Raw genomic sequence first — 12,559 nt, 5'->3', positions numbered from 1 at the left:
GAGGTGATTTCACGCTTGAGTGACCAGGACATAGAAATGGGGTAATTGAGAGTGTGAGGAAGGGGGGTTATTTATAAAGCTGTGAGCAGGGTTAAGGGAAACCAACAAAGAATGGTGAAGCTCCCTGGGGTGAGCAAGAGCGGGAAGCTGTTACCATTAAGGGAGGTAACATCCAGAAAAAGTAAGAGAGAGCCTCTGACAGGCTGTGCCCTTTGGTGGAGGCACATGGGCACATGGGAAGCACTCAGCGAGAAGAGATCAGGGGAATAAACATCCCGAACTCACCTCCTCTCGCCCGTTCATCTCCTACAAATGGCTGCCATTGGCCAAACCCAACAGGAAGCTAGAAGGGAAGGGCGTCACTGGAGCCAGTCATCAGCCTCCCAGGGCACGGAGCAGGTAGAGAAGAGCAGTGTAGGGGCCACTACTTCCCCTTTGTCCTGAGGCTTCGCTGAAAAATCAACTGACAAAAGGCAGATTAATAGGAGCAATAACATAACAAATTTATTAGTGTGCACAGGGAAAAATCACAGCGTGATGACCCAATATCTCACTGGGGTACAGATGCTTATACACCTTCTTTTTATTTAATTATTTGTTTATTTTTAAAATTTTTATTTATTTATTTTTTTTACCACTACACTATGGAAACCACCCTTCCTTTTAGAGGAAAGGGAGATGTGCAAGTCTGGATGATTTTAGGGGGGTAGTAAATGAGTTTTAGGGGAATTCAATGGGCTTGAAGAACATACAATGGCCTGGGAAAAAGTTTGCTGGGCCACAGAGCAGACAATGGTTTGGAACAAAAGTCTGTCCAGGTGTGCTGACAGATGTCAGTCTTTCTTCCCGTGATATGAGTTCAGTTAATGAAAACTCAGGGAAGAGACCAGAGATCATTGCTTTTTTCTCTGATGGTCCAGACATTAGCCAGATAAGGGAGAAATTCAGAGAACAGTTTCATCCTGTGCTTTGGGAGAAACTGAGGATTGAGAGGCAGGAAGAGGGAGGAGGTCAGAGAGACTGGGGCTCCTTCAGTTCAGCGTGTCAAAGCACCATTTTTGGGGGCATCGGTTTCTGAGCCCCACATTAGAGAGGAGGTTTAGAAAGGCAAACTGAAAATATCCAGCCCAGTTCATCACTTTTGCCCATCAACATCCACTTTTGTCCTTTTTATGGATGAAAATTCCAAATTCCATGTCCCGTACATAGGTGACACAGAAAGTCCCATCAGCTACATACCAATGAAGGGTGATGTCAGTTCAGTCAAACTCCCACCTGAAACTTCAAGCATTAGCCGGGCTGGACTCCGGCCTGGCCACCACCCCCCAACTCCATCATCCAGGCCTGGCCCTCAGGGCGTGGGGGAGCGGAGGGGGAGAAGTGGGTGAGAATGGAGGGGCCAGGGGGGCTGTGAGGGGAAGGGGTGGAATAAAATGAGGGGGCAAGGAGGGGACAGGAGGAGGATGGGGACAATGGTGGGGGAGGGGAAGGAGGAATTGGGTGCCTGTGGGGAGGGCAGAGGAATAGGGTGGGAGGAGGTGTTGGATGGGGGGGAGAAATTGGGGAGGGGGTGAGAGGAGGGAGCAGTGAGGGGGCAAGAGGTGAGGTGGGAGGAGGATGGGGAAGAAGAATGGGGTGGGGCAGGGGGAGGGAGCATTGGGTGGTATCTATTGAGCACTGGTCCCCACTCAAGTCAGCATTTATTGGACGCCTCCCTGTGCCGGCACAGTGCCCTGGTGGGCAAATACATCCACCATACCACCCTCCCAGAGCTCTCCATGGGGGGTGGCCTCTGTGATCTACCCCTTCACTGTGAGGTGAGCACGACCATTCCCATTTCACAGATAAGGAAACTGAAGCCGGGGACAGGGGAGAGGGGAATGGGAAGACTGAACACTCCATGAGAGTGGGGTCCTAGTCACCCCAGGTGACCTGCCAGCCACAGTACTTGGCCAGGGCAGGTGCTCCAAGAGAGGACAGGTAGCAGCTAAAGTGTGCCCAGCCCCACCTAGTGTCTGTCTGCCCCAGACCTCACAAGTCAGGCATTTCCCAGGCGTGGGAATTCAGAAGGAGCCAGCCATTTGAGAAGCCCCTTGGGGAGGGCACAGCATGTGGCCAAGCAATACTCTTCTGACTTAAACCAGCCTGGACTAACTTGGTATTTCAGGGGAGGGCGGTGGTCACTTTCAACCTTTAGAGACGCCTGAGTTGTGCTTGGCAGCGTGCAATACTCCAGAGCTGCCGCTGGAGGGCGCAAGGGAACCCCGTTGCTGCACTTGGACGTGCAGTCAGTTGCTCGCACGCTACAGAAACCGGGAATATCTAAAGATGATGATGATGATGGCAACAATGGAGCATTTGATTTCAGCCCTATTTTAATTTTCACAACAGCGCTAGGAGGTAGGTGCCATTATCATCCCCATTTCCCAAATGAGGAAATTAAGGCGCAGAGAGGCGGAGGAACTTGCTTTAGGTCCCTTGGCGATAAGTGGCAGAACCAGAAAGGGACAAGGAGATAAAAGTCACTGTCCACCCCGAGGGAAGGCAGTTGAGCTGCACACAGTTGTGTGGGAGGGAATGCAGGAGGGCCCTGAGTGGTGGGGGCTGTCCTTTGGGGGGGGGTCACCGTACTGAGGTGTAACCCCCACCCCAGGCTGGAACCTCCACCCCCAGTCTACCTGCTGGTGTTTCCCAGCAGTGGCCCGGTGTCTGCTTAACTGTGCAGCCAAACCTGGCCTGCTCGACTTGGGCAAAATGGAAAGCCCCGCCCCTGTCCAGTCTGAGGATGGGGAAACCTGGGAGGAAGCCACATTTAATGGGAGACCTGAAAGAGGATTAGGAGTCAGGCAGTTGAAGAGGCTGGAGAAGAGAGTTCAGCCGGGGACACAGTGTGGGCAAAGATCTGGGGAGTGGGGGCGAGTGATCAATTTCTTCCGAGGCCCTCAGGGTGTCTGGAGTGAACATTTACCTGAACCCAACGGGGCAAATGCACCGCAACTTTCCCAGCCCATGTTTCCATCCGTTCACCCTTTTCTGTAAACGTTCAGAAGTAGAATCCACCTCCATTCACTCTGGCAGAACAGACGACTTTATCTGCACGCCAATCTAGATTATCTGCAGCCCAATCTCAGAACCGGCTTTCCTTTGCAGTTTCAGGACCAGCCTCTGGGACAGGAAGAGGCACGGCTGTAGGGAAGAGGCTGAAAGTTTCCCTTCTCAGGGCCTGGAGACCCTGAGACTGGAAGCCCCCCACCCACACAGAGGCGCCTCATCCCGTGGCCTCCAAATGCTGCCTCCCCCCAGTGCCCCATGTGCTGGTTCAGCCTCCAGCTCCCTGGGGTCCTGGCCCCCAATGGGGAGATATTTTGCAACCAAAGTTTTCTTCTCTTATGTCTACAAGTGTGTGGGCTGTGGCCAGACTGCCTGGCCACTGGCATCTATTAGTTCTGAGGTCCCCAGCCCCCTGGCCTGTTAGGAACTGGGCTGCACAGCAGGATGTGAGCCACCGGCAAGAGAGCGAAACTTGGTCTGTATTTACAGCTGCTTCTCGTCACTCGAATCACTGCATAAACTCTGCCTCCTATGAAATCAGTGGCAGCATTAGATTCTCATAGGAGAGCAAAGCCCACTGTAAACTGCGCACGTGAAGGATCTAGGTTGCGAGCTCCTTATGAGAATCTAATGCCTGATGATCTGAAGTGGAGCTGAGGTGGTGGTGCTGGCCCTGGGGAGCCGCTGCAAATACAGGTTATCATCAGCAGAGAGGTTCGACTGCACAATGAATGTAATGCGCTTGAGTCGTTCCCAAGCCTTCTCCTGCACACCGCCGTCCCCAGTACATGGAAAAATTGTCTTCCATGAAACCGGTCCTTGGTGCCAAAAAGGTTGGGGACTGCTGTGTTAGTTAACCTCTCTGGGCTTCACTTACCTCACCTGGAAAGTGGATTAAGTGGGTTGTTAATTGTAAAGTACTCACAGCATTGTCTGGCACATGATAAGTGCTCCTGTTATTATTGCTGTATTTGTGTGATTCTGATGATATAGTTTCCCCTCTCTTCAGTGTTCTGGAGTCTTCTCTCAATACTCCAAGAAAAGAGTGTGGAGCAGGGACACAAAGACTTTTCCTGCATCCTGAGTTTACTGATGCCCACAAGGGAAGAGAATGCTTCTAACAAAAACAGCTTTAGCCTGTAATTTTAGCACTCTCGGAGGCCGACGCGGGTGGATCGTTTGAGCTCAGGAGTTTGAGACCAGCCTGAGCAAGAGCGAGACCCCGTCTCTACTAAAAATAGAAAGAAAATTAGGCAATCAACTAAAAATAGAAACAAAAAATTAGCCAGGCATGGTGGCTCATGCCCGTAGTCCTAGCTACCCGGGAGGCTGAGGCAGGAGGATTGCTTGAGCCCAGGAATTTGAGGTTGCTGTGAGTTAGGCTGACGCCATGGCAATCTAGCCCAGGCAACAGAGTGAGACTCTGTCTCAAAAAAAAACACAAAAAACAAAAAACAGCTTTAGGAGAATCTATGTGAGAGAAAATATCCTAGCCAGGAGCCTGGTCTGAAGGGGGATTCAGGCAGCCAGAGGAGAGCAGAGACCTGGGGAGGAGGTCCCAAGAAGGAGACCTAGGGTGGGGCATGGAGAGAACCTCTGGCAAATTGGGGAGCCCAGCCCACTTCCCCTGGGGGTGGCAGGACCCAGAGCCGAAAGGTTCTTGGGGACTCAACTATGGACCCAGGGCAGTCCCACATAGGTCCCTGAGGTGGGTCCCACAGGTGGGTGAGCTGTGAAGACCTCTCCCGGTGCCCAAGAGGGCAAGAAGGTGGTCGGTGAGTGGCCCCCAGAGGCCTTGGGGCACCGGAGGGAGAGATGGAGCTCAGTGAGCAGCTATGTGGGTCTTCATCTGAGGGTGTGGATATGAGGTGGGTGCCCTCATGGGGGGCGCACAAGTGTAGGGAAGGGAGGAGAGGAGGATGAGGGAGAGGCAGTGGCCAGAGCAGGAGGTGGTGATCAGCCAGGTGCAGCCATGTGGGGTAAGCCCCAGGTGGGGCCGGGCTGGGACCGGGCGCGTGCTGGGGAGACACCCTGTCTCCGTGTCTCCACTGTATGGCTGACTCCTCCTGGAACCCTTCCTGACAGCCCCCAGGCTGCACCGGGGCTGTACACACAGACACTGCACGCACCAGGCACTGCACACGCTGTCCTAGGGCTGATCTCCCTGTCTACCCAGCTGCCCCGCTCTAGCCTGGGAGCCATCTGAGGGCAGGGGCAGGCTGTCATTGCTGTCCTGATGCCTGACATGCAGAAGGAGCTCCCAACCTTTAGGGCATGGGCTAACTTAGAGGGTTTCTCCTCCCCGCAGCTTTAACCTGCCCATGGAATAAATGAATCACTCCTATGGGTGGTTCAGCCAGGGGCAGGCCCCCGGTAGATGCCCCTTAGGAGGGGAAAGTGGGAGCATCCCAGTTGCCAGTGCACACCGGGAGTCCCCCCTCTGCCCCGGCTACCACCCCCATTCCAGCACACAGGTCCCGCCTTCCCCACCCCAGGCTCGGAGCTGCCATTGGAACCCTTGTCCTCGCACAGCACCTGCCCTCAGCCAGCCTCACCTCCCCGTAAGTCCCACCCCGCTGCTGGGGCAGGCACTGTTCGGCCCCGGAAATGCCCTCTGCCCTCCCCTCAGCACGTGGTCTGCGATTTTCCTTGAACACAGCACTTTGTGACTTTGATGTGAGCTTCAAGCACAGCCCCCTTTCCTGTCTTCACATCAAGGAAATAGGTTGAGTTTCAGCGAAACCCACTGGCAAGAGTACACCAGACACCAGGCCTTCCGGCCGGGTCCCTGCCCTGCTCGGGCCCGGGGGCTGCCACTGGGTTGTCCAGGTAAATGGCTGTCCCTGGGTCTTCTGCCTGTGTCCTGCCACCACGGCCGTCCCAGGGGGTTCTGGGGCACCTACCAGAGGGTGAATAAACCCCCCAAGTGAGAAACCCTAGCGGGGTGTGACATCCGTAGCCTGTGCGTGCGGGGAGGGTGCTGAGCCCACAGGGGCTCTCAGGCTGGGGGAACCCACATCGGCTTCTTAAGCTCCAGTTCTTCATCCAGGACCAGCACTGTGTTGGCGTTGGGGACCAGACAGCCCACGGGTGGCCTGTCTGCCTGGACATCATTGACACATCCCCAGGTAAGTCGTGCCCAGATGGAGTGCACTGGGCTGCTGTCTCCAGGGCTGGCCCATGTCTGGGGCAGGCCAGGACCGGGAGTCAGGAGGCTACTGGGGAGGACCGGGAGGGCAGCAGGACTGGGACGGGTGGCATCCAGCTGGAGAAGGAGGCAGACAGGGCTTGTGGCCACCCGGAGGGAGGCAGCTCCCCCTCCAGAGGGTCAGCCGGGCAGTGGTGTCGGGGGAACAGAGAAGCCTGCTCAGTCTCGGGCCTGCTGGGCCCTGTCAGCGCTGTGTCCTTGGCTGCAGGAAGTGGAGAAACCTCCAGAGAAAGCAAATGTGTACTCTGGCCCCTGGGTTCTGTGAATACAAGGGTCACTCAACAGGGCTGTGAACTTGAACAGCAAAATGCTGATGCTTCCCTTGAAGGGGCCCAGTGTAGACTCAAGCCTCTGGTAGGCAAGTTCAGGTTCAAGGGGGACCCGGAGAGGTGAAGGCGCAAACCACTCAAGTTCTGCTCAGCCACTGTGTGTCCTTGCATGTTGCTTGGCCTCTCTGAGCCTCAGTTTGTGTGTCTGTTAAATGCAGATGCAAATATTGGCACCTAGTAGGTGCTCAGTTCCTGCCTGTTGAGTAAGAGCTGGGAAGGGTGTCCCAGGCAGGACAGAGTTTCAGCAGGAAGGAATGGGGGTCATGAGTGAATATCTCATGATGAGTTTCATTACTCTTGTCTTGGCCAAGGCAGCAAACACACAGTAGGCGCTTAATAAAGCCCTGCTGAGAGATTAGGGCCAGGGACTCCCAGGATGGAAGGTCCTTAGGTGCCACCCGTGAAGGTTCTTCTCCTGCTGAATCCAGAGCTTCTCTTTCCTTTTCTGTCCTCCAGCCTCACCCCTGCAGCTCTGGCAGGGACCCTGGGCAGGTAGCTGGATGGGGTGGACGGGCACACTCTGGGGCCAGGGGACCTGGCTTCACTTTCTGGCTCTGCCAGTTACCAGCTGTGTGACATTGGGCAAGTCACTCTACCTCTCTGTGCTTCAGGTTCCCCATCTACAGATCCTTCCTGCACAGGGTTCTCATGAGGATTAAGTGAGTGAATATACCCAGGGTGCCTGGCACGTAGTAGGTGCTACTTAAGCATCTGCTATCATCCTAGTTATTATTACTAGCTCTGGACAGACTCGGGTCTAGACTCCACAGTCCCTGGAGACCCTCCCGGGGGCTGCAGCAACTGGACCACTCCATGCTGCCCGCTGTCTGCCCCACCAAGGAGTAGGGTTGAGGCAGTGGTTCTCATCCAGAGCCAGTTATGCCTCCCCTGGCCCCCAGGGACGGCTGCTACTGTCTGGAGATGTTTCTGGCCATGACTCAGGGGCGTTGCTGGCATCTAGCAGATATAGGCTGTTCAACATCCTACAAGGCCCAGGACAGCCCATGCCGTCCCTGGTCTCTGCCAAACTCTGTCCTCCCAATTCACATCTGTCCACCTCCCTTTCACAGTCGGAGTCTGAGACCCAGAGAGGGGGTGCTCCTTGATGAGGCCACACAGCTCTTGGAGCCCAGGCAGTAGAGGTTGGGGCTGGGGGGCAGCCCTGCTGTGTCGGGTGGGGGGCATTGTTCAGTCAACAAACAGACACTTAAAGAGTCTGCTGAGTTTGGGAACCTGAACCCCAATTCTCCCACAGCCCAGCTCTCTAGGCCTTGACAGTCAAAGGCAGCTCAAATTTCAGTGACACTTGGGGCAGCCCGGGGTCTGTGAGGACGTGGGAGCCCCTGGGGACCCAGCTCAGAGCCATGGATTCTGCCCTCCTCGTGGACACTTGCTAGGTAGAGTGGTTAGTGCTGGCTGCTGGGCCGCAGAGGCCTGGGTTCAAATCCTGCCTGCCGCTTGCAGGCTGCATGATTCCGAATGTGACGTTAAACTCTCTGAGCCTCGGTTTCTCTAGCTGAGGAATGGGATAGCAGTTCTCATTTAGTGGAGTTGTGGCGAGGGTTAGAGTCAATGGGTAATATTCGCAAAAGGCCTGGTACAGTCCCCAGCACAGAAGCTCTTGTGGTTGTTGTTACCCGTGTGACAGATGTTTATTGGGAGGAAGTAGGGGCTGCCATAGAAAACAAGATAACGCAGCCCTGTATCGGGGAGCTCGGCCTGGTCAGAGACAGAGGAGCAAACAGATGGGACGGCGGCCTTCAGGGAGGACGGGGGCCTTGGGAGCCCGGGGAGGGGCCCGACCCAGGATGGGGACAGGGGAGGGAACAATGGAGGGCCCCGCAGCATGTGGGCAGGAGAGGAGTGTGGGCACTGCTCTGGGCAGAGGGACCAGCCCGTGCCCAGGCTCCTCTGGGTTGCCGCTGTCCTCGCCCGCCATGGTTGGTGGAGGAAGCCTCCAGACCCACCATTCATCCCCTCTCCTACAGACACCCCGTGGCCCCTCATCCCTTGCCGGGCTGTCAGGTTCCAAGGGCACACAGAGGTTCTCCACCCATCACAGCAGACTGCAGCTGTTTTTAGGTACCCCCTACCTGTGGCCTCTGCACAACATGAGCGCGTACTGGGCACCTTTGGGCACCTTTGTGCCTCGCTGGCATAGGGAGGGGAACAAGACAAAGTCTTCACTCTCATGGTGCTTACATTTTAGCAGAGATAAAAGTAACGTGTCATCAAGTGGATACAATATCACATTTTACATGGTGAGGAACAGTAACCTGGGCCAGGGCTAGAGAGAGAAGGGGCACTATTTTTAGAGAGGGAGGTCAGGGAAGGCCTCTTGAGGAGGTGACATTTAGGCAGAGATGTGAATGAAGTGGAGGATATTGGGGAAAAAGTGACCAGGCAGAGGGAACAGGCAGTGCAAAGGCCCTGAGGTTGCACCAGACCTGATTTGTTCAAGGGAACTGAACGACTAACCTAAGGAGGCCTGTGTGGCTGGAGGGGAGTGAGTGAGGACAGGGAGGTGATGGCCACATCATACAAGGCCTTGGGGGCCACTCTGAGGACTTGAACTTTTACCCAGAGTAAAGCAGGAGCCCTAGAGGGTGGCGAGCAGAGAAGACCCAGGGCTTGGCACTTGGCAGGTCTCATCTCGTGGAATCCCTACAATCCCCTGGTGATGGGCACCTTTGCTGGCCCCGCTTTCTGAACGAGGTCTGGCGAGCTTACCTCACCACGACCACATGGTGGGTCCATGATTCGAGTCTGACCCCTGGTGTCAGGAAAAATAGATGAACGACTAACTGCTGCCATTGTGGCTTACTGGGTAGCCAAGCTGGCATTTTGCCGACAGACAAATGCTAATGCTGCCTCTGTGTGGGTGGGCACTGGGGCCCGGCCACCGCCTGGGATTCAGGAGCAGGAAACATGGCTTCAGGGGGGACTCAGGGTCTCGGGGGAGGACCGGCAGTTCGAGAGAGCCAGGAGCTGGAGTGGGAGCAGGGTGGTGGTGGGTAGGAGGAGGTGCGGGCAGTGAGGGGCTGGCCCTGTTCCAGCAGCGCCTTGGGTGGGGACGTGCCTGGCCTGTGGCGGGGGCGGCATGCAGAGCTCGTGCTGCACCCACCCTCCCACCAGGTGCAGTGGGTTGGCGCGATCCCTCTGCAGCTTGACTGCCTCAGTCTCCCCTCTGGGCTGTCATCATGGGCATTTAATGGGGGCTTTTGGTGGTCAGAGTATGTCCCAGGAGCTGTAGACCTTCGAGGCTCTGCTAAAAGGTGTGTGGGAGTTAAACAAAGCTAAAGCAGGTCCTTCCATGCAGGTCTTCTCAGAGCCTTTAATGTGCTTTCCACAGCGTTTGAAAACGTATTTGACCCTTGACTCTTTTTTCCTTTGAAGTATGTTGTTTGGGGCCTCAGGTCTCTGTGGAACAGAAATGACTTAACGCTGCCTTTACCCAAAGGAGACACTTGAATGGTGGAGTTTTAGGCAGATACTCTGACCAAAGGTTTCCTCCTCCTCCTCCCAGGGCCTGTGCTGTGACGACAGGGCTGGTGTCCCTCTCTGGCCTGATCCAGCGGACGTGAACTCTGGGAAGGCCAAGTTCCGATCTCTGAACCGGGAGCTAAGAGGAGGCTGGGGCTGGGCGGTGGGGGAGCTGGAGGCTGGGCTTGGGGGACGAACAGGCCAACAGACTGAGTCAGGGCTCCTAACCCGGTCCTACCTGGGCCCTGGATAAAGCCCCTTGGGGCAGCCCCTGTGGGACGGGCCTCATGGGGGTGTCTCCCAAAGGCCCGTGGTGTAGTCTGGAAGCAGAGGCACTGGGCAGGCCAGGGATCCTGCCTCTGGCTCCCCGGACTTCTGTCTTCTGCCTCCTTCTGCCCACCCTCTCTGGCCACCCCAGCATCTCTGGCCAGAGGGTCCCCGGGAACTTGGCCCCATGTTTGACAAGTGCGGAGGGTACAGAAAGGCCCAGGCGGTGGGAGCAGGGGCAGGCCTTGCTGTTGCGTGTCCTTGCTGGCAGCGAGCATGGGAAAGGCTCCTGCATCCAGGAGCCCCCGGCTTCAGGCTGGGGTGGCCCCCTGTGGCTTGCGGCCCTGCACCCGGCCTGGGGCCAGCGACCCCCAACTCCTCTCTGCCCTAACCCGCCTCCGGCTACCCAGGCTGCACCTGTGGCCACTGTGGGGAGGAGCTTCTCAAACTGTGTCGCCAGGAGTTTCCTGCCACAGCTTCCTGCCCCAGAGACCAGCTTCACTACCTCCTCCCCTCCTCGTGGTCCCTGGACAAGCCCCACCTGGCTGCCTGGCCCTGCGCCCTGATGCTTTGTGGGCGCAGCTCCATGAGTCTGCGAGGACCAAGGGCCGGCGGCTGGATCTGGGGACATGGGGAGGGCAGAGGAGGGCCAGGCGCTCTAGGTGGAGGATACTGCGTGGAAGAAAGCGTGAAAGCGAATTTGAGGAGGGCAAGTAGCAAGTGTGGCTGGAGCAGGGGGATGAGGAGTTTAGAGTGAATGAGGTGGGCAGGAGGGAGCCGCAGTAGGGTCTTGAGCAAGGGGGGCCTCGGAGGAGCTGCCTAGGAGGGGCTCGCAGACCTCGGAGCTCAGCTCACGTGGAAACAGACTGTGGGGTTCAGCCTACCACAGATATCGTGTGAGTGAGATCTGGATCTCAGGTTGTATTAATAGAAACGGTTGGTGGAGATCAAAAGAGGTGATGCCAGCGCAAAATGACCACAGGCGAGAGATCTGGGCTCCGGGAGAGGTGGGTTTGGCAGCATGTGTAGCCACACACAGGACGACCCAAGAAAGGGGACAGGGGCTGGGGAAGGAGAGAGAGAGCAGGAACGGTCAGGGAGAGGAGGCAAGCCGAGTCACCAGTGTCCATCACTCAGGGGACTCAGCTTGGAGGAGGGCATAGAGTGCTTGCCTGGCGCCCACCACGTGCCCGTGGCGTTACCAGTGCTGGAGAGTAGCCCCGGGGGCGGGGGCAGACTTGGAGGCCGGATGAGAGGGCGGGAGACAAGGGGTCAGGAGTGTGACGGCCCTTACCCACTTCCCCGTTTCAGTCGTTACTTTCAGTGCCCAGTACGTCTGGACCTCCCAGCTCCTTTCCCCCCTTAATTAAAAAAATTGAGGTATAATTTACATACAGTAAAATTTATACACCATTTTAGTGAAAAATTCTAAGATTTGACAAATGCATACAGCTGAGAAACTACCGCCTCAATCAAGTGGTATGGATTAGAGACTATTGTCCCATCTCTTCGTGCCCCTTGGCAGTCAGGCCCTCTCCGCACCCCAGCGCCGGCAGCCACCGCTGTGGGCTTGAGTGGATCGCACGGCCTTCTGAGCCTGGCTTCTTCCAGTCGGCGTGATGCCTTTGCCATTCGTCCACGCCATCGCGTGCGTTAGTACCTTGTTCCATTTTATCGCTGAGTAGTATTGCATTGTAGGCATGTATCAGTTTGTCTGTTCATCTGTTGAGAAACAGTTAAGTTATAAATGTTCCTCTGTAGGGTCTGTGTGAATGTAAGTTTCCATTTCTTTAGGGTGACTAGCTAGGAGCCCTCCGGACTCTTTTTGTTTTTATTTTATTTTTAAATTCTTCTTATTTTTTTGAGACAGGGTCTCTCTTACTCCGTTGCCCTGGGCTAGAGTGCCGTGACGTCATCATAGCTCACAGCAACTTCAAACTCCTGGGCCCAAGCAATCCTCCTGCCTCAGCCTCCCATGTAGCTGGGACTACAGGCGCGAGCCACCACGCCTGGCTAATTTTTTGTTTCTATTTTTAGTTGCCTGGCTCGTTTTTTTCTATTTTTAGTAGAGATGGGGTCTTGCTCTTGCTCAGGCTGGTCTTTTTTTTTTTCTTTTGAGACAAAGTCTCCCTGTGTTGCCTGGGCTAGAGTGCCGTGGCATCATCCTAGCTCACAGCAACCTCAAACTCCTGGGCTCAAGCGATCCTCCTGCCTCAGCCTC

At 55.8% G+C, this 12,559-nt stretch overlaps 1 protein-coding gene across 1 annotated transcript in view; it reads left to right on the top strand.

Moving 5' to 3' along the window:
* Nucleotides 1–5,825: 5,825 nt before the first annotated feature.
* Nucleotides 5,826–12,559, top strand: part of ZAP70 (zeta-chain (TCR) associated protein kinase 70kDa) — a 23,666-nt gene continuing 16,932 nt past the window's right edge. The window contains exons 1-2 of the mRNA XM_012641863.1: nucleotides 5,826–5,880; nucleotides 6,101–6,179. The gene's annotated coding sequence lies outside the window, so the exon portion shown is untranslated. The remainder of the gene's footprint in view (nucleotides 5,881–6,100; nucleotides 6,180–12,559) is intronic.

This window comes from Propithecus coquereli, unplaced genomic scaffold (genome assembly GCF_000956105.1).
Source record: "Propithecus coquereli isolate 6110/MARCELLA unplaced genomic scaffold, Pcoq_1.0 Scaffold171, whole genome shotgun sequence".
In the NCBI taxonomy this organism is placed as follows: Eukaryota; Metazoa; Chordata; class Mammalia; order Primates; family Indriidae; genus Propithecus; species Propithecus coquereli.
This window is presented reverse-complemented; position numbering and strand designations above follow the sequence as displayed.